At 28.1% G+C, this 18,904-nt stretch overlaps 1 protein-coding gene across 2 annotated transcripts in view; it reads right to left on the minus strand.

The window, feature by feature from the left end:
- Positions 1–15,679, minus strand: part of LOC107443980 (oxidative stress-induced growth inhibitor 1) — a 39,830-nt gene extending 24,151 nt beyond the window's left edge. Inside the window, exon 1 of one of the 2 annotated variants that reach the window (XM_016058013.3) lies at positions 15,542–15,679. The gene's annotated coding sequence lies outside the window, so the exon portion shown is untranslated. The remainder of the gene's footprint in view (positions 1–15,541) is intronic. The other variant, XM_071187607.1, reaches the window with a different exon arrangement.
- Positions 15,680–18,904: the final 3,225 nt, after the last annotated feature.

Genomic DNA, 18,904 nt, shown 5'->3' on the forward strand with positions numbered 1-18,904 from the left:
TGTCACATGACGATCTTGCTTTATCAGTTCACGCACAGCATCGATCTTTTCTGGCACAACAACGGATTTTGGACGACCTGCACGGGATTCGTCCTGGATCGAACATCGACCACGATTAAATTCGTTATACCAATTTTTTACAGTGCTGTAGGATGGCGCTTTATCGCTGAATAAAGAATTAAGTTCATCGAAGCACTCTTGTCTTGACAATCCACGTCGAAAGTTATGAAAAATAATGGCACGAAAATGTTCACGATTCAATTCCATTTTTTGAAAGAGAAGAACTTTTCAATTTACTGTCAACAACACAAAGAAGCTATAATGGTAAATCGTCTGCTGAATTTATGTTTAAAAATATCAAACTTCTAGCAACACTTACTGTTGCCAAGGCCAGAAATATAAATAGCAACCCTCGTATGACATCTAAGAATCAATTGCATTTATTAGATAAAATTTATAAAAAAATTAAGCACAGATATTTATTTCAACTTTTAGCAAGAATCGCGAAAAAATTATTTAATACACAATATTTTTAAATTTTTTTACTGTAAGTAAAAAGTATAATTTTAATTTGAGAAGTAACCTGTTTATATCGAAAGTTCTTTTCTCCCACGACTGAATTATTTTGTTTTCTTTCTTCATTAACTTTATGAAGCGTCTTAGTTCAAGATGAAAAAGATTCAACTCCTTTAATATTTTTTTTTCTTCTTTTATTGCATGCGCAGCATGTTGTTTAGCTTCTTTACTTATTATAAGTTTTGTGTTTTAATCAGATATATTAATATCTGCAGTTAAATGAATTTTTGTTTTTTCATTCTTTAGCTTTTAAAATTTATTTTCCCACCCTCTTTTATTTACAACTTTTTATTGTTTCATTTATTTATTTGCTTTGAAAACTTAATATGATCAAATATATTAATTTTTATTGTTATAGATATTTTTAAATATCGGTAAAAATTGTGAGTCTCATTCTTTTGCTTTTAAATGTAATTCCTTCTTTTTTATAGTTATTTTTATGTATCGATCGGTATTTAAATATATTTCTGTTGTTCAACAAATAAATAATTAAGGAATCTTTTATCATTTTCCTCCATTTTGTGTAATATTATTTTAAAATATAAATCAAGATCTTATTTTTTGGTTAAAATTTCCTTGACTTTTTTCTCTTTCCCTGACTTATATCTCTGCTCAAATTCTGCCTAAGTTTAAGGTATGCGCAAAGCGATGTGAGATGCATAGCCATTTATACTTCACGTATCGATTCCATGGCTTCACAGCATTGATGCCCTCAGGCAGGGGTTCCCAAACGGTGTTCCGGGGAACCCTAGACTTCCGCGAAAGAGTTAAAATTCTTCCACAAGTTGGTACTTTTTATCATTAGCAATGGTTTCTTAAGCTGAATATATTTAGATCCATTCTGATATTCATAATTTATTTAATCTTTCGGTTGCGTTTATGAAATTATTATTTGCGTTAAGTAAAATGCCAATGTAATACTTCTAATAAAAATACAATAAACAAATTATGAAAACAACAAGCATTTATAAAACATTGCCTCAGTATTTGCTATTGCTCTTTTCAAATTAAAATAAAATAACTAAATTCCTTAATAAAGAAATATGCTTTCCTAATACTCATTTTCAACGTTTATGGCAGTTCTATTTAATTTTCATTTCGAAGTAAACTATTTCGAACTTTATTTACTTTCTTTTTATATATTTACTTTCGAAGTAAAACCGCTACTAACTCCAGAAAGCAAATAGCTCTTAACTGATATGACAAAAAAGAAAATTATTTTTTTTTAGAATTATGAAATTAGAATATTTTTATAGTACAAACACGGTATAGAATAAATTACTATAGAAATACGAACTGAAAAATATTTCATAATTCTTGAATGAAGTGAGAAAGTTGTGTAGCAAAGCATTTAGTGCGAAGGAACCTAAAAGCATAAGTACCACATGAGAGAAATTGAAGTTCTTGTGTGATCTTTCTGGCACAATTTAAAGGAGGTCAAGTTGTCTTGGGTGTAACCGAGTTTTTTTTTTTTTTAGATGAGCAGCAGAACAAACAATTAAAGAATGTAAGAATAGGATTAATTTTTGCTTTTATTTAGCTATTTTTAGATTTTTAATTTAATTTTTTTAATTCACATTTTTTAAAATTACTGCTAAGAGTTGAACGAAAACTTTGAGTACCCAATATTTCGATACACTTTAAAGTAACAAGTTTTAAAAGTGATGCAAGAATATTCTAAAATACAGATATGAGGGTGTAAATAGATTGAAAGTATTAAAGGAACTCAAGAATAAAAAATTATTTGTTATTATCTGCACACTGAAAAAAAAAATTCATCGAAATGATGAAAAAAATGTATCGAAATTTCTGTAAAAACAAATATAGGGCACGGGATATCTGCCTTATATTTTATAACTGGCATTGAACAGCCGACTCACCCGGGATTTATGGTGATAAATATTAAAACTAAGATCTTTTGAATTTAAACCAAACCCAAAAGACGAGGTAACTTAATCATTAGGACAAACATGTTTTTGTGGAAGAATTTGTGAGTGAAACTAATCGTGATATGCCCCCTAACATGGAAAGAAAAACCACTAATATCTACTACCACCAGTTCGCTAATACCACTAGTACCACTAATATCTAGTACCTTCTAGCTAATAACCACTAGTTCGAAGACGAGTGACTCTAGTCTATGATAACTTAATTAAAGAAGAATTTAATTTTATTCTTTACTGTTCAAGATAGCATCGATGGTTGTTTCAATAAAAAAATAAGTTCCATATTACATCAAAAATAAAATTATACATAAAACATGAATTAATCAAAATAAATTTATTTTCCCATTTTCTTTTAATGTGAAGCTTACGACAAACTAAAGAGGAGTCAAAAAATAATATTTAAAAAAAAAAAAAATCAAATTTAGAATATTGGAAGGAAACTGCTACTAAGGGGATGGACTCCCACAACTTACATCATTTTTGTTTCAATTCGACTAGTAAAATGTAAATTAATTTTTTGTCAAAAAAGTTAAGGAATCCATGCATTGGCTATAATTCATTAAAAAAAATCATTGCCAAGATTTTTGTCAACAGGTTTTTCTCCCTATTTTGGCTTTCGAATTTCAAATGTGTTAGCATTAAGATTCCACAATGAAAATCTTATAAAATCAAATCATTAAAATAACTTTATAATGACTTTCAAATTCTATGCAAATGCTAAAGGCTGTCGTAGAAGGAATATTTAAAAATAGATTCATTTCTACTCGAATAAAAAATATTAATCATTTGTATTTATTGAGATAAATATAAATTTAATTTTTAAACTATATGATATACGGTCTACTTTGATATACGTTCTACTTTGAAACTATATGATATACGTTCTAATTGACCAATTATCAATTCGAAATTGGGCTGTTTCATTTGGAGCGAGGGCTCGATCCTTTGAGCCATACTGAGTTACAATATCCGGCTCGCAACTCAACCGTCTAAAGTTTTATTCCCTTGCTAAATTGTATGTGAGTCTGCTTACACGATATACAGGGTGCTTTGTAACAAAACCTCTGCAAACAAAACAAAACCTGCAACCTGTAACAAAACCTCTTAGAATATCTGTTTAAAATGATACAAACAAAATAGAATTATTAGTGAGCTATTATTTTCGCGAATTATTATTTTAGTGAGATAAAATAAAAACGCTATCAAAATCCAACAAATTGTTGTCAAGGTCAATCCTTGTGTAAGTTAAAATAATATCTTCAAAACTTATTTAATTGAGTGATAAAGTTTTAAAACGGTAAAAGATGAGTATTTAAGTGTTGAAATAATGTTTTTTTTTAACAGTTTTGCAAAGTGTTGCCAAGAAAAATACGAGACTGCAATTGAAAATCAGGATATAATAATAAAAGGAAGAGTTTGTGTGTCTGTTCCTCTTATAACTCTTGAACCGTTTATTCTATCATCTTGAAATTTCGACAGCTGATAAGAGGCACAATTTTAGCCCCGACCCAAAAATACGTTCAAAAATTCCAATTAGATCATTCAGGAAAAATGTTCGAAAAATGGATTTTTTTCCCATTACTTCCATGTCAACTAGGCATTTATAAAAATTAACCTGCAGACGATTCTGTTTATACTTTACAGATAACATCTAGCTTATAGCTCTTATAAAAAAAGAAGTTTATTAGACTCCTAAATTTTTAATAATTTTTTACTCTTTATGTCAGATAAACTCAGCTATCAACGCGAAAGTGGTAACAAGGGTGGACTACGTCAGAAAATTAGTATTCCTGAAGTTATCTGAAACCACGTGTTAGTTTTGTTTATAGTTATGATTTGAAAAGGAGTTTCTATAAAATTAAAAATAATTTAGAGTTAACGGTATTTGAAATAAAAAAAATTTTCTGTACTGTGAAGCAAAATAAATGGAGAAATTATACTAATTCGTGTAGGAGAAATTCAAAACAATCGTTATATTACTATTTATGAAAATAATGCCTGATTTTTTTCGGTAATAGATACTAATTTAAAGAAAGAAATAAGTTATGCACTGTAAAGTAAAATTAATGGAGAAATGTAAACAAAGTTATTTAGGAGAGGCGTAAAAAATTGCTATACTATTATTGACACCAGTGCTTAATTAATTTTGGTAATAGCTTCTAATTAAAGTAAAAAAGTAAGCTATGTAATAAAAAACAAAATTAACGGAGAAATGATACTAATTCGTTTAGGTGGAAGGTTGAAAAATTGGCATGCACCATTTTTGATACCAATGATGCTTAATTAATTTTGGTAATAAGTACAACAAAATTGAAACAAAAATAGGTACTTTTCGATTAGTGGAGCGAAAGCGAAAAGTCGCAAAAAATGTCCATCAACTTTTTTTTATTATTTTTTTATTTATTATTTTACTTTATTTATTTTTTAAGCACAAAACAAACTGAACTTTCGCAAAAATAAATAAAAAAATGTTAAAAAGAAATAGTTGAACGCATCCGGTTAAACGAAAAAGTACCCTAAAATAAGATAACCTAAGTACAATAAAGCAAAATTAATGGTACTAATTCGCTTAGGAGATAAGTAAAAATTAGCCATACAATTTTTGCCCTCATTGATGCTTACTTAAAAATCACTAGTTGAAATAAAAAAATCTGCACTCTATAAACCAAAATTAATGAACAATATTGTCTTAATTTGTTTAGGTGAAAAGTAAAAAATCGTCATGATAGTATTGATGCTTTATTAATTTTGGTAATAGGTACTACTGCTGTTGCGGTCATTGGTGCAGTTTCACTAGGTACCGAAGATACTACTGTAGATAGATCATATTATATTAGTACAATTGGTACCGATTGAAACTGTTTCACTACAGGGCAGTTTTAATATAGATACTGTGTAAAGAGTTTTTTACGGCCCCTCAAAAGAAATAGTACTGGAGAAAATTGCTTGGTTGTGGTAAAGTTTGACTTTCAGGAGTTGACCTCGATCAACAGTATCGTGCCAAATTATACTGAATACAGTTAATCTTCATTTTAAGGGGATGAACTACTAATGTAAAGCATGTAAGGTTAAAATATAATAATAAATCAAAAATATTGGTAAATGCCTTTCAGTTTTGTGCATGATTTCATAATGCTATTCAGTACTGATTTATGGGTCATTGTTTTTTTTTTGTTCACCCGTGAGAAGAACGAATATTATAATATCTTTATTGGCTAGTATAATAATATATTAACGACTTTCAGGAGTTGACCTCGAACAACAGTATCGTGCCAAATTATACTGAATACAGTTAATCTTTATTTTAATGGGATGAACTATACTAATGTAAAGCATGTAAGGTTAAAATATAATAATAAATCAAAAATATTGGTAAATGCCTTTCAGTTTTGTGCATGATTTTATAATGTTGTACAGTACTGATTTATGGGTAATAATTTTTTTTTTGTTCACCCGTGAGAAGAACAGAACCAGAGATGCCAACTGCTCCGGACACGCCAATATAATTAAAAATACGGTAATTAACTACAAAGTAAATTTTGCAAAAAGTTGACTATTTATGTTTGCTTTTTAACTGGTATAGCATAACGCAAGTACTGTAAAGTGGTGAATTATATAACCCTTCGAATTATTTAGAAATAGTGGTGGATAAAAATCTACTAAATTGAATTTATTAAATCAAGAATCACAATTGATAAACTACCACTTTAAAATATATATTTGCTGTCCGGAGCAAGTTGGCATCTCTGCAGAACGAGTATTATAATATCTTTATTGGCTCGTATAATTCAAATAAAGTAAGACATGCTTTGAGCAACTAGTCAATTGATTTTATTCTTATTTTGATTCGCACGCGATAGTGAGAAAACAGTTATTTTCCAAACAATTTTGAAAGTTTCATGAATGGTTTTTTTTTTAAACGAAATGTTTGAATTACGTTTGTTAGTTTCGATAGCAACCAACCATAGTAATATTTGCTTTTGTAAATACATTTGAGATCGAAATTGGGTCATTTGACAGAAAAGTAAATTGAAATAGTAAAAAAAAAAGAAAAGAATCAATAGTATTGAGCTGGTATGATTGAATTAATACACCAAGCGGATGAAAGATTAGAAAAATATTTCATTCAAAAGAAACGAAACTGACAAATTTTCGTTTATTCCAAAGTCTGAGAAAATCATTAACAATCAGACATCATTCATTTAACTCATAAAATCATTAACAAAGCATTCATTAAGATGATAATTAATGATCAGTACAAATCGAAATCTGAATTATTTACAGCAAAAACTGAAACGTAATGTCACTACGTAATGGTGAAATTTTAAGAAGAAAACTTCTGTTTTTAGAAATAGGAAAAAATGTCACTTTATCTAAAATAAAGTTCACCAAAACTTATCTGAAATTTAATCACTAAATTTAGAACTTAAATAGCATTACTGAGTGATTTTCATGCACTGAAGATTTTAAAAATAATATTTTATTTTTACTCTTTGAATGAAATGAAGTTTTAGTCTTTATATTTCTTTGTTTTAATATAGTATTCAGTTTTGATCTTTTTCCCTCAAAAAATATATGCATTTCTGAGTATTTTTTTTAATTTCGTTTGCTCTCGTAAAATAGTAATGTTTTTATTTTCTTGTTATATAATCTGTAACCCTATTTTTTATTTTTTTCTCCTAAGAAAAGCTTTTTTACTACTATGCTTACTTGTTCAATAACTCATTTTTAGTTTTGTTCTTAAGAAAAGTATTATTAAAATGTTTAGAAAAGTTAGGATAGCATAATTTTCGACAGCTTTCCTGATTAAACTATTTTACAGATAGTGGTCAGTTTACATATATTGAGGGTTCTCAATTCGATTTCATCCTAAAAATATGTTTAAATAAATTATAGTTTCGTGACTTATTTTATTTCACTATTATAAGTTAGATACGCTAATTATTTTCCTCTAACCCTGAAGCCATGCATTTTGCACCTTAGTATGCGAGAATATTATTATTAGATCAAAAGTCATTGGTGTTAATTTTCTTTCTTACATTCTGCAATGCCGGCAAACATTCTGAATTAAATACATTACGTTTTGCCTTTTTTATACTCTGCATTAAATGAAATAATCGAGGAAATGAAAAATTAAATTATGTGACTTAAAAGATATAAAACTTTTTTTGCAATGAAACATATTTTTAAATGGAGGACAATAGTGTTGTAATGTAGTTAAGTGCATAGCTTAAATCATTTATTTTTAGAGCTTCTTCAAAATTAAAATTTTGCAACAATCAATTTTTTCTCCTGAAAATTATGTTTTTGTCACTTAACTCTTTTTTTTTAAGGCACACTCTGTTATCTCCAGAAGATATAGAAGGAAAACAAAGGATCCAAGTAAAATGTTATTGTGAATGACATAAATCAGATAAAAAAACTACATCATATCGGAGTAAATAATTTTTTAACGTTTGTAATTATTCTTTGATGTGTTCACGATGAAGATATAAGATTTCACAACTGATACTTAGATACAACAATTGTTGGTTAGATGTATTTCTTGAGCGAGGAATTTTACTTTTTAGTACGTGCGGAGATATTTAATATTGGGGAGACCAGAAAGTAACGTCGTTTTGCGCATTAAATATTTGTTAGTTTTAAAAACCAATACATTTTCTTTCGATCCATTTCGATTCCTTTTTGATACGGTTTTGAAAGGTAGTTACTAACGAAGAAGAATACATTACTGATTAAAAATAAAATCTTGATAACAACTATCAAATGCACAGAAACAACATTACTTTCCGGTCCCCCTAATATTACTAAATCAAAAGTCATTCCAAGTGTTTTAAATAAATATTGCTATCATGTTTGTCATTGATATTACTACATCATTCGAAAAATTATTGACAAAGTCAACAGAATTGAAATAAAATCAGAAATATTTAAATAAACAGTAAATATTATAGAGGAGATAAAAAACAGTTTCCAGGGAATGATTTTAAACGCGGCTTAAATACTTATGAAACACCTGTTAAAAATGAAATAATTTTTTAAATAATCATCAAAAGGAAGTCATTAAAAACAAGGAAAGACATAAAAAACTTAATGTAAAAATAGATGATAAATAAAAAAATAAAATGCAAAATAGATGCAAGATCATAATAAAGTTCAATAAAGAAGAAAAAGATGTTATCAATGACGTCTTTTCTTACTGATAAATTATCGCTGATAAAAGTATCAAAGTTTGTTCTTTTATTGGTAAGATTAAATTCAGTAATACAGATACGAAATTGTTACGTCCTGATTAAAGATTTCATTCATATCTTTTCTTTGAATAAAAAACTAAATAAAATTGGGGGTGACTATTAATATCATTTTCCTAACTTCATTCAACTATCATTTTTCTAATATGATTTATAAATTACATAAAACTATTGTTGAATATATGACGAAAAACTATTCTTTTTAGTTTACTAGAACTAAATTTATATACTGTTAAAACTTCTAAGGCTTATTGAACGAGAGCCTAATTCAAATTTGCTGCAACTGTATTATACTGAACTATAAAAACATTAAACTGAAAAATATAGCTTAAATGTGATAACTATGGTTTAGCTTGATCGAAAACTATGGGTTCATTTAAAACCATGTTAAGGTTGCTACAAATACATAACTTATTATGATTTAAGGTACCGGCATTATCTTACAACTTTGAACCAATCTTCATGAAAACCTACAAAGTTTTGTTAAATGTGTCCAAATCAGGTATCGAATTATTATAATTATTTTACATCATAAAACCAGGGAAAATGACCAAAAGTATTGCTTATTTTAAATATTCTTAAGTGTCTCTCTTGGTATATAGCATAAACTTTTGTTTATTTTTCTTTATTCTATTTTGGTCTAGAAGAAAATAAACAGCAAAAATGACTATTTGTTATAAATAATTCAACAAAAATTCGACATAATTATTTATTTTTAACGACGACGACGTATTTTTATTTGAATTTTTAGACAAAGAAAAAAATGTAACTTTATGTAAAAGTGGAAAAGTTAGATACATATAGTATGATTTTAATATAGTTTTTTAAGTTTTTTTTTAAAAATTTAATTAAAAGTTCATCAAACAGAAATATAATTCTTAGCTTGCTGAGCTCAACAAATTATTATAAAATTCAAATTGGATTAAAATTTATTATCGGAATTGTTTTTAAATAAATATACAACAAAAAATTGGAAAAGTTATTTTCAAACAACATTCATTTTCAAAAGAACGGCCCGGCAATTAGTTTTTTGTGTACCAGAGCATTCTTTCATTCGAATAAACTTTCCTTTCAAATGCTAAAGTCATTTTTCAAAAATAATGCACATTATATGATTTAGGTTACTTGGAGAAAAACGTATTTTCATAAATAAATGATTTTAAAAAATATCGCAAAATATTTTTCCTAAAAATTAAAAGGAATCTTAGAATAGGGAAATATTTGAGATTTGTATTTTTTTAAATGCATGCATTTTTGTGCTCTTGTTCCATTCAACAAGTATGCAAAATTTATTCACAAGTTTCAGACAAGTCATTAAACTTTATACCTTAAAAAAATATATGTTTTTAATTCCTGATATAATTGAAAATATTACGATTTCATGTTAACACTTTTTGATTTAAACTAACCAAGTTTTTAACTGTCTTATTACAACTATCTAAGTTTTTATTTGTCTCTAGCATTCTTTGCTTTTCAGCACCTTAAGAAGAGATTAAAAAAATATTATTTGCAAGTGGTAAATTAAAAGTGTTACATTATTAGGAAAAAAAAATCAGAATTAAAAAAGAAGAGTCGCAAGATTTATCTAAAAATTAAGTAAATTCTCGATGTTCACAAATTTACGGTCGTTTTCTTACGTTTTATAATAGGATCTTCGGAAGAAAAGGAAGGAAATTTTAATGTCTAAATTCTAATTTTTAATGTTAAAAACGCAATTATTTCGCTAGTTTTATTTAAAAGACGAAAAGCTTGAAGTATTGCATTGTTAAATACTTATTATAAAAATATTCAAGTAATATTTTTTATGAAATTAAGAAAAGTAACTTTTCAATTAAAAAATAAAATAACTTTTCCAAGAAAAGTAAAATTTCAAATAAATACTCAACTGCAACTACAAAAAAGTAATAGTTTCAATAGTACCTATAACGATATCAAGAAATATCTGTAACTATTTTTCTATGTAATTGTCCTTTTCAAATCAAGCCAGTGGAGAAAAAAAATTAGCGTAATATGAAAAACTTTTAATCATTATTTAAGGAAAACAACTTTTTAACAACTTTTTAAATCAACTTATCTAAAAGTATAAAAAGAAACTCATTTTTCGAGTTTGTAGAGGCAAGTCGGTATTAGCTGAAAATATCTAGCAGGAAACTATTATCTTTATTGACCTTGATGTTATCTTGGACACCTCATGGGCTTTAGAAATGATTACAAACTGACCAAGAGGAGTAAATGATCTCTCAGTATGTCATTAGATTTAGTTGTAAAGAACCAATTTCTTCGTATGATTAATTTGATAATAACTATAAACAGTTACTATGCTTAATTATTATGCCTAATTTTATAATAACTATTAACTGTTTAAAAAGGAACTTCTGAACTTGAAGTAGAATTCAATGATTGATGAAGTTGAAATTTAATGCACTATTAAAAAAAATGTGAAGAATTCGTGATTTATTTTAAAATAGTAATTTTAAGGTATTACTTAATTAGTTTCAAACCAATGAATCATAAAACAATTTCTGAGATAAATTAAGATCAATTTTTAAATTTTAGTTAAGAAAATATAAAATAAAATCTAATCAAAACAACTCTTAAAATGTTAGGTTCAATTTAAAAATTAAACTCTTTTCATACAAAATCATTATTTGGGTCCATTAGTATTAATAAAACAACAAAATTAAACTCCATTTATATTATAAATTAAGCAGATTCATCATATTTTTGGATCAAAAATAATGTATTGGTTTAGATGCAGAACCTTGGTAGTAAACCCAAAATGCAAAACCCAAATATTCTCACTTAGATAGAAAATACAGAAAATTATTTAAAAATATTTCATGCTTGGCCAAAATTTTGCATCTCATAATTACACATTATATTGCATTTAAGTAAAGTTTTTTTTTTTAACTAATCACTATTGTAAACTAATTTCTTGTTAAACTATATTTATGTATGCTGTAAGGTACATTATTTATTAAAAAAATAGTCTTAATTGGTTATTATTTGAGGAATAAGTTTAAAAATCCAAAAGTTTATGAATCTCATACGTTTTTAGATTCCCAAAGAAAAAAAATTTTTCTTAATGAAGGGAAAATGTTCGAAATTTATTTTTAAATGTCTTTTTTTGTTAATCGTAATATTTGGCTTACTTTCAGCTAATTTTTCAGAATTGTATAAAAAACATCAAAACTTTTATCAGTAGTCATAAGAGAACGCGGCTGCAAAAAATTATAATTTAACTGCTAATAACTTTTCCACTGTTAGTTTTTCCTTAACAAAGTAAAATTCCAAAAACTTTCAATATAAACGATTTAATTACTTTGAAAGGCCGGGATTGCCTGGTTGGCAGGGTGCTGGACTCATGCTTGTGGGAACAGGAGTTCGAATCCTGCCAACCAAAGACTCCCCATGTAGTAAATGGTGACTGGTGCTCTTTAAATCTGTCGAGTCACAAAGTGCTCTATGTTCCCATAACAAATAAATACCTCTGGGGGTACTGAATTGGAGATTAATCATTCTCTGATTCAGATAAAAATGTACGATCTATGGATGAATGAATGGATGTATGAATAAGTCCGCTCTATAAACGGGTGTGACGTATGGATGTGGCAGAAGTCAAATTCTTGGCCATAGATGGCACCACTGGAAAACAAGAACAATCACACCCCCTCTGCCTTAACGACAGACGACAACAACAACAATTACTTTAAAACGAATTCAAAATTTAAACAAATTGAGACACGTTGCACGTTTTCGAAACTATGAGTAAGTGGCTGTATAAAATCACAATTTTGCTGCTAGCAGTTTTCGCTTAACTTCATAACGCCGCGCAAGCTAAATAAAGCTTTAAATTTTGACATGAAATAACACAGAAACTACTGACCGCATTAATAACATTTTGATATTAGAATGTTCTTTAAACGTTTCTCTAGACTTAAGATCTATAAGACGGAGGGGGTAAGATCGAGTAGCTAATATTCGAAGCCCTTTTGGAGCTAAACTGTTCGACCCAGAAAGTAGAAACTATCAGATTTAATCATGATGTTCATAGTTTAGTTGTCCAGAATATATCATTTATGAAAAGTTATTCATGTACTACTTTTTTTTACAAATAATTGTTTTTCAGAAAAATTAAAAATTAAAAAAAAATTTTTTTTTTTAGATAAAGTGTACCCGGGGTAACAGAAATTACATCGACACAATTGAGACACTATTCGGTCTTACCCAACTCTCCCCTATATCAAAACTTGACAGTAAAAAGGACAGAGCATTTTTTTAATAACCGTCGTTAAGCAGCCGACGCAATTTTTGGGTTTACGACTACTAATGACCAACTCCATAGCCTAGTAATTTTGAACCCAATCCAAAAGACAAGGGAACTCCTGGATGTATTGGAAAAAATTTACCTTCGTGGAGGAATTTTTGATGGAACTCACCCGCATTTGCGTTTCATGGAAAGGAAGATCACGAGAACCTTCCACCGTTGAACTGACTGCAAGGGGACTCTAACCCATGATGGGTCTACCACTAAAGATATTTCACGTCAGCACTGTGGTCGTTGCTAGCCGGATACGGAATTCGAATCATCCAGCCGTCGTCGGGATTCGAACCCGGTTCACTTCATTGGGAGGCGAGCGCTCTGTCCCCTGGGTCATTGCGGCTCTAAGAACTGAACATTGAAAAGTATTGACATTTTTCGAATTTAAAAAAAACCTATAAAAAATTTATAAAAAACTTTTTCATAAAATTTCCGGATGTTTCGCATGTAAAACATAATTAACTTTCACGTAGCTTTTTTATTTTTGAAATGATTCTCAAAAACACTTTTTTTTTCTTTAAGATTTGCTTCTCTTGTCATGATGAGTATTTTAACACTTGTTCCTATTAAAATTTGCCATATAAATTTTTTTTTTTAAAAATTGACAAGAAAAGTTTACATTGATCTAGTTTTATTTCCAAAACTACTGAATCAGTCTTGAAAAACATTTTATTCCTCTAGTTATGTTTCACTTACTCAAATTATATTTTTTATTCTTTAAATTTTAGTCGTTATTTATTTATTTTGTTTGAGTTTAAAGTCATTTTTTGAACAAAAAAATAGAAAAAAAAACAAAAACAATAAAAATCATAAAATTTCTCTTAAATATTTGTTTATATTTGTTTTGTTTTATAAATATTATTTTTGTTGTTGATAAAATATTTGTTTTGATTAATAAATACTTGAATACTTCATTACTTTGGTAATTCAATTTAATAATTTGCAATTAGGCAGCAATTAGGAGATGCATTTAGGCAGCTTTCTTTAATTTTTATTTCACCTTTTTAACAAATATTATCTAAAGGAAATCCATATGTTTTTCTGGTATTCAGATATTTTATATATTAATTAGGATTTTTTTACCTAATTACTTTTATAGTAAACTGACAGTGTGACAGTGCATTTAATTCAAAATTATTTGCTATACTTCTTCTTATTCACAACGGCAGGTTACTGGCCAAGATCGTCTCAGTCAGTTTACTCTATCTGGATCTATTCGATGCTATATATCTGTTAACTCCCAAGTCCTTTAGCCATTTCTTTACTCTATTTAACCATCTTGTTCCAGGTCTTCCTCTTTTTCTTTTTCCCTCTGATGTTTGGAAGGTTATTTTTTTAACAGGCTTTTCATAATTATATCGGAATATATGTCCCACTACCTAATTTGAGAAATCTTGATCATTTTTATTTTGTTAGGTTTTTTGAATTTTGATTGCAATTTATGGTTGTAATGAATTCTCCAAGTTCCGTTATCTCTTGCTGTACCAAAAGTTTTTATCAATATTTTTCTCTCGAAAGTTATCGGCTTCTCTTCATCTGCTTTGTTAATTGCTAATCATTCGTTTCAATATAAAACTATTGGTCTCACTAGTGTTTAGCGTCTCACTAGTGTTTAGTGTCTATAACTGTCTAAAACTTAAAATTAAAATTGAAAATAAAATTGATAGTAATCTGAAAATAAATATGGTTTTGAACTAAAGAAAGACAGCACACATCCGAATGCAAATTCACACGAAACTTTTTGTCTTATTCAGTTGAAAACACTACTTAAAATATAATTTTTCGTTATTGGTAATTTATTCATAAACTGAGTAAATTTACCAATGAGCAATATTTAAGAGGTAAACACAAACAGGTGGTCATCTTTGTGTTATCTTTAGAATCATTAAATGAAAGATGTAGTAAAAAAGTTCTAAATAATTATTTTTAAACCTTAGTATTAATAATAAATGTAATTTAGTTTAGACAATTTTGCTATATTTATTACAATTGTAATACAAACTCCATCCATGCAAATAAGTCTTATTTAAATTTAGTTCTGAAAAAAATAATTTTGAAAAAAAAAAAAGAAAAAAAAAACTTTCAAAGTGAAATAAAAAAAATCATCGTGATTTGTTTCATGTCAGCTATTAAGTTTTCAAAAAAAAAAAAACATTTTTTTTTGATTTAAATAAATTCTTTGAAAATTCAAGCACGTTCCTATAAAACATTTTTTTTTATCTTGCTTAATAGGTTATAGCTCTAAAGACTGTAATAATTTACAGAATTAAATACAAAATAAGATTTATTTTTTTATTATTTTACTGAAAGTGCATTTCGGTAAGATACTTTTTCTACTTAGACACGGCATATAAAGCATGTCATATTTCATCACAAGAACTAATCATATTAAACATTTATAAAAAAAATACAAGGAAATAAATAATTAAATGAAGAATGTGACATACCTTATAAACCTCTTTGCGTTTGTTTGAATTCTTTTTACAGGAGCCGTGCTTCTTGATGGAGCACTACCGGCGAAATGAAAGATTTTTTAAAAACGGAACTTCTTCCAAGTGCGTCTGTGTTACGCAATCCAGTTAACTGTTTCGCTATCCAATGAAATCCCACTCAAATTCGAAACTTTTTCTACGTGATTTTTACGCTACACGTGTCAATCACGAGCGACACGCCTTTTTCTCCTTTTTAATTTTTATCCACATTCATGTTTGTTTTATTATCATAAAGAGAGTACTCTTCGTAATTAGTTTCCCAAAACAATGAAAAAATGGTAAAGGATTAAAGACAGCGAAATAAAATTTTCATATGAAGAAAAACTTTCTGTTCGTTTGTTTTTCTTTTTTTTCTTTTTGCGATTATTAAAATGAACATAGACAGTTTGAAAAATAATGCCAATGGCAGTAGCATGTTATAATTATACCCCATAAATTATTTAAATAAAATAAATTATTTTATATTTTTATTTCTTTTTTATTACCGTTGTTGAACAGGCGACCCAATTTTTTGGTTTACGTCTACCAATGTTCAACTCCGTAGCCTTGTAACTTTGAACCCAATCCAGAAGACAGGAGAACTCCTGGATCAAGTGATGGGAGAAATGTTAAATTCGTGGTGAACTTTTTGATGGAACTAACCAGTATTTGCTTTATATGGAGAGGAAAACCACGAAAACCTCCCACGGTTATCCTGACGACAAGAGGACTCTAACCCATGATCAGTCTTCCATTAAATATATTTCACGTCAGCACTGTGGTCGGTACGAGCCGGGTAAAAAATTATTTAAAATAAAAGCGTGATAATTGCTTATTTCTTTTTCTGGCAATGGCGTTCACAGACTAGGTAAGCCCAACAAGATTTAAAAGGACGCCCTATCTTAGACTACGTAAGACAGCGAAATAAAATTTTCATATGAAGAAAAACTTTCTGTTCATTTAGTTTTTATTATTTTCTTTCTGCGATTATTAAAATGAATATAGACAGTTTGAAAAATAATGCCAATGGCGGTAGCATGGTATAACTATACCCCATAAATTATTAAAATTAAATAAATTATTTAAAATAAAAACGTGACAATTGCTCATTTCTTTTTCTGGCAATGACGTACACAGACTAGGTGCGCCCCCACAACATTTATAAGTGCGCCCTATCTTAGACTTAACACAAATATGAAACGAAACACCATGGTGAAGAGATATTTGAGTGTTTATAATCAATGATATAATTTTAATTTAAGATAATGAGAATTTCATTTCAATTGGGATGAAAAGGCGGAGTTAAGAAAAGGTATATATATATATATATACAGTAGGGAACAGATTGTCCGGAACGATCGGGACCATCCATCGCTATTCCGGATAACTGATTTTTCCGGTTTTCTGTATCGCTACAAAAAGCCGTTTTTTTTTTATCGTCAAACCAATCTTAAAAAGAAGAAAAAACGATGAAGTAATACAGTAATGATTATTTTTAAAATGATGGTATGGTAAACATCTTTCAAAAAAGAAAGAAAAATCCTAAAATCTTATGAGGAAAAAAAATTTTTTTTTTAAAAATCGCGGGAAAATTTATCGAACGTCGTTCCGTTTTTTTTGGTTTTTCGGTTTTCTGATTTCCGGATAACGGGTTCTGTACTGTATNACTCATAGTTTTATCTTTTCCGTAGCGTGTGTCCCTGCCCCCACCGCAAATGTTGCGGGGAGATATTTACGTTACTGTTTTTCGTGTACTGTAAATCAAAATATTTTGGAAAAATAACTAAAAATTTTATTTCTAAAGCACATTTACAATAAACTGATTTGTTACGCATCAATTAAAAAAATCGTCATTTTACAAATACCAAAAACTGCGAAATATAATTTTTTTAAGATGCAAGAAATTTTTGTTCCGTTAATTCGTTTGTATCAATTAAGCACAGCCCTAATCAAGCATTACCTCGAATTTAGGTTTAGGTAAAATTTCACTTTTTGTCAACACTTTTGTTTCACTCAACACTGTGGTCGATGCGAGTTGAGTGCAGTGATCGGCCATCCCTGGGATTCTAATATGGATCACCGCTTTGGGAGGGGAGCAGTCTATTCCCTGAGCCACCGTGGCTCAAACAGGTATTTCTTGATAAATTAAAAAAAAAATTCTTTATAAAAAATTCTTTTAATAATGCTGAAAAAATTTCTTATCAAATGAACTATTTCCATGTCATAATTTGAAAGTAATTTAGATTGTTTGAAAAGTAGAAAGCTGCCCTACCATGTATTGAATTGCACTTGCATTAACTTTGAGAAATTCATTGAATAAATGTACTTTAAAAACGTGTACTATTAATAGAGACGATCAGTAAAATCATTGTCAAAGAAAGGAAAGCCAGATATTTTGCATCATTCATAAATAAAGAAATTGTTTTTCATATCTAAAACACACATTTTTAAATTGTAATGGTTCCTTTCTGTTATAATCGAAGCGTGTTCTATATTTTTAAATTGTGCTGGATTATTATGCAAATATTTTCTTCTTTTCTAATTGTCCTTATAATTCTGTAATAAGGAAGATCTATTTTTAACATATCATAAAAAATATGGACAGCGAATTCTAATTAATGCGCGGAGTTTCACCGCGAATTTCCTTGAAATATATTCGGAATGCAATATTTTGAATGAAACTGCTTAAAGTATTTGCTAAATTAAAATTTTATTTTGGATGAAAAATAGTTTGGACATAGCAACTGAAAGCTATTAAATAAATACCTTTATCTGCCTTTTCAATCAGCTGAAAAATGCTTTTTAACATCATTCTTGAGGAATTTTTAAAGAAAATTGACCCACATATATGTTACTCAATAGAAAATATCAGATAGCAAAAGCATTTGTTTCATATGTCTTGAATGTAGTTGAGAAATTCTGAAACAAGCATATTTCTCCTTCATCTTTCAACTATCACTATTTTAACTGATATCAGGATTAATCTTTAAATGTGAAATTGCCACAAAATTTAATTCATCTACTAATAAGATATTGAATGAAAGTAATTTCATGCAACATCACTAAATTAACATTTACTTTTTAGTTATCTTGACAAAGATAAATATTGATCTCAAATTATTGAAATATCTCCTTATCAGTCAATTAGTATTGAATGTTATTCATTCATGCAATTTAAAAGTAAAAGAAATCGAAATTAGACATTAACAAAAATTTTTCTAAAGGAATGGTTTTTGTACAATACTGAATAAATATTTAATGAACTAATTATCAAAGAAATATCTCTGTATCAGTTATTTCTATTGTATTTTATTCATAAAATTATAAAGTCAGATAAAT

Source organism: Parasteatoda tepidariorum, chromosome X1 (assembly GCF_043381705.1).
Source record: "Parasteatoda tepidariorum isolate YZ-2023 chromosome X1, CAS_Ptep_4.0, whole genome shotgun sequence".
Lineage (NCBI taxonomy): Eukaryota > Metazoa > Arthropoda > Arachnida > Araneae > Theridiidae > Parasteatoda > Parasteatoda tepidariorum.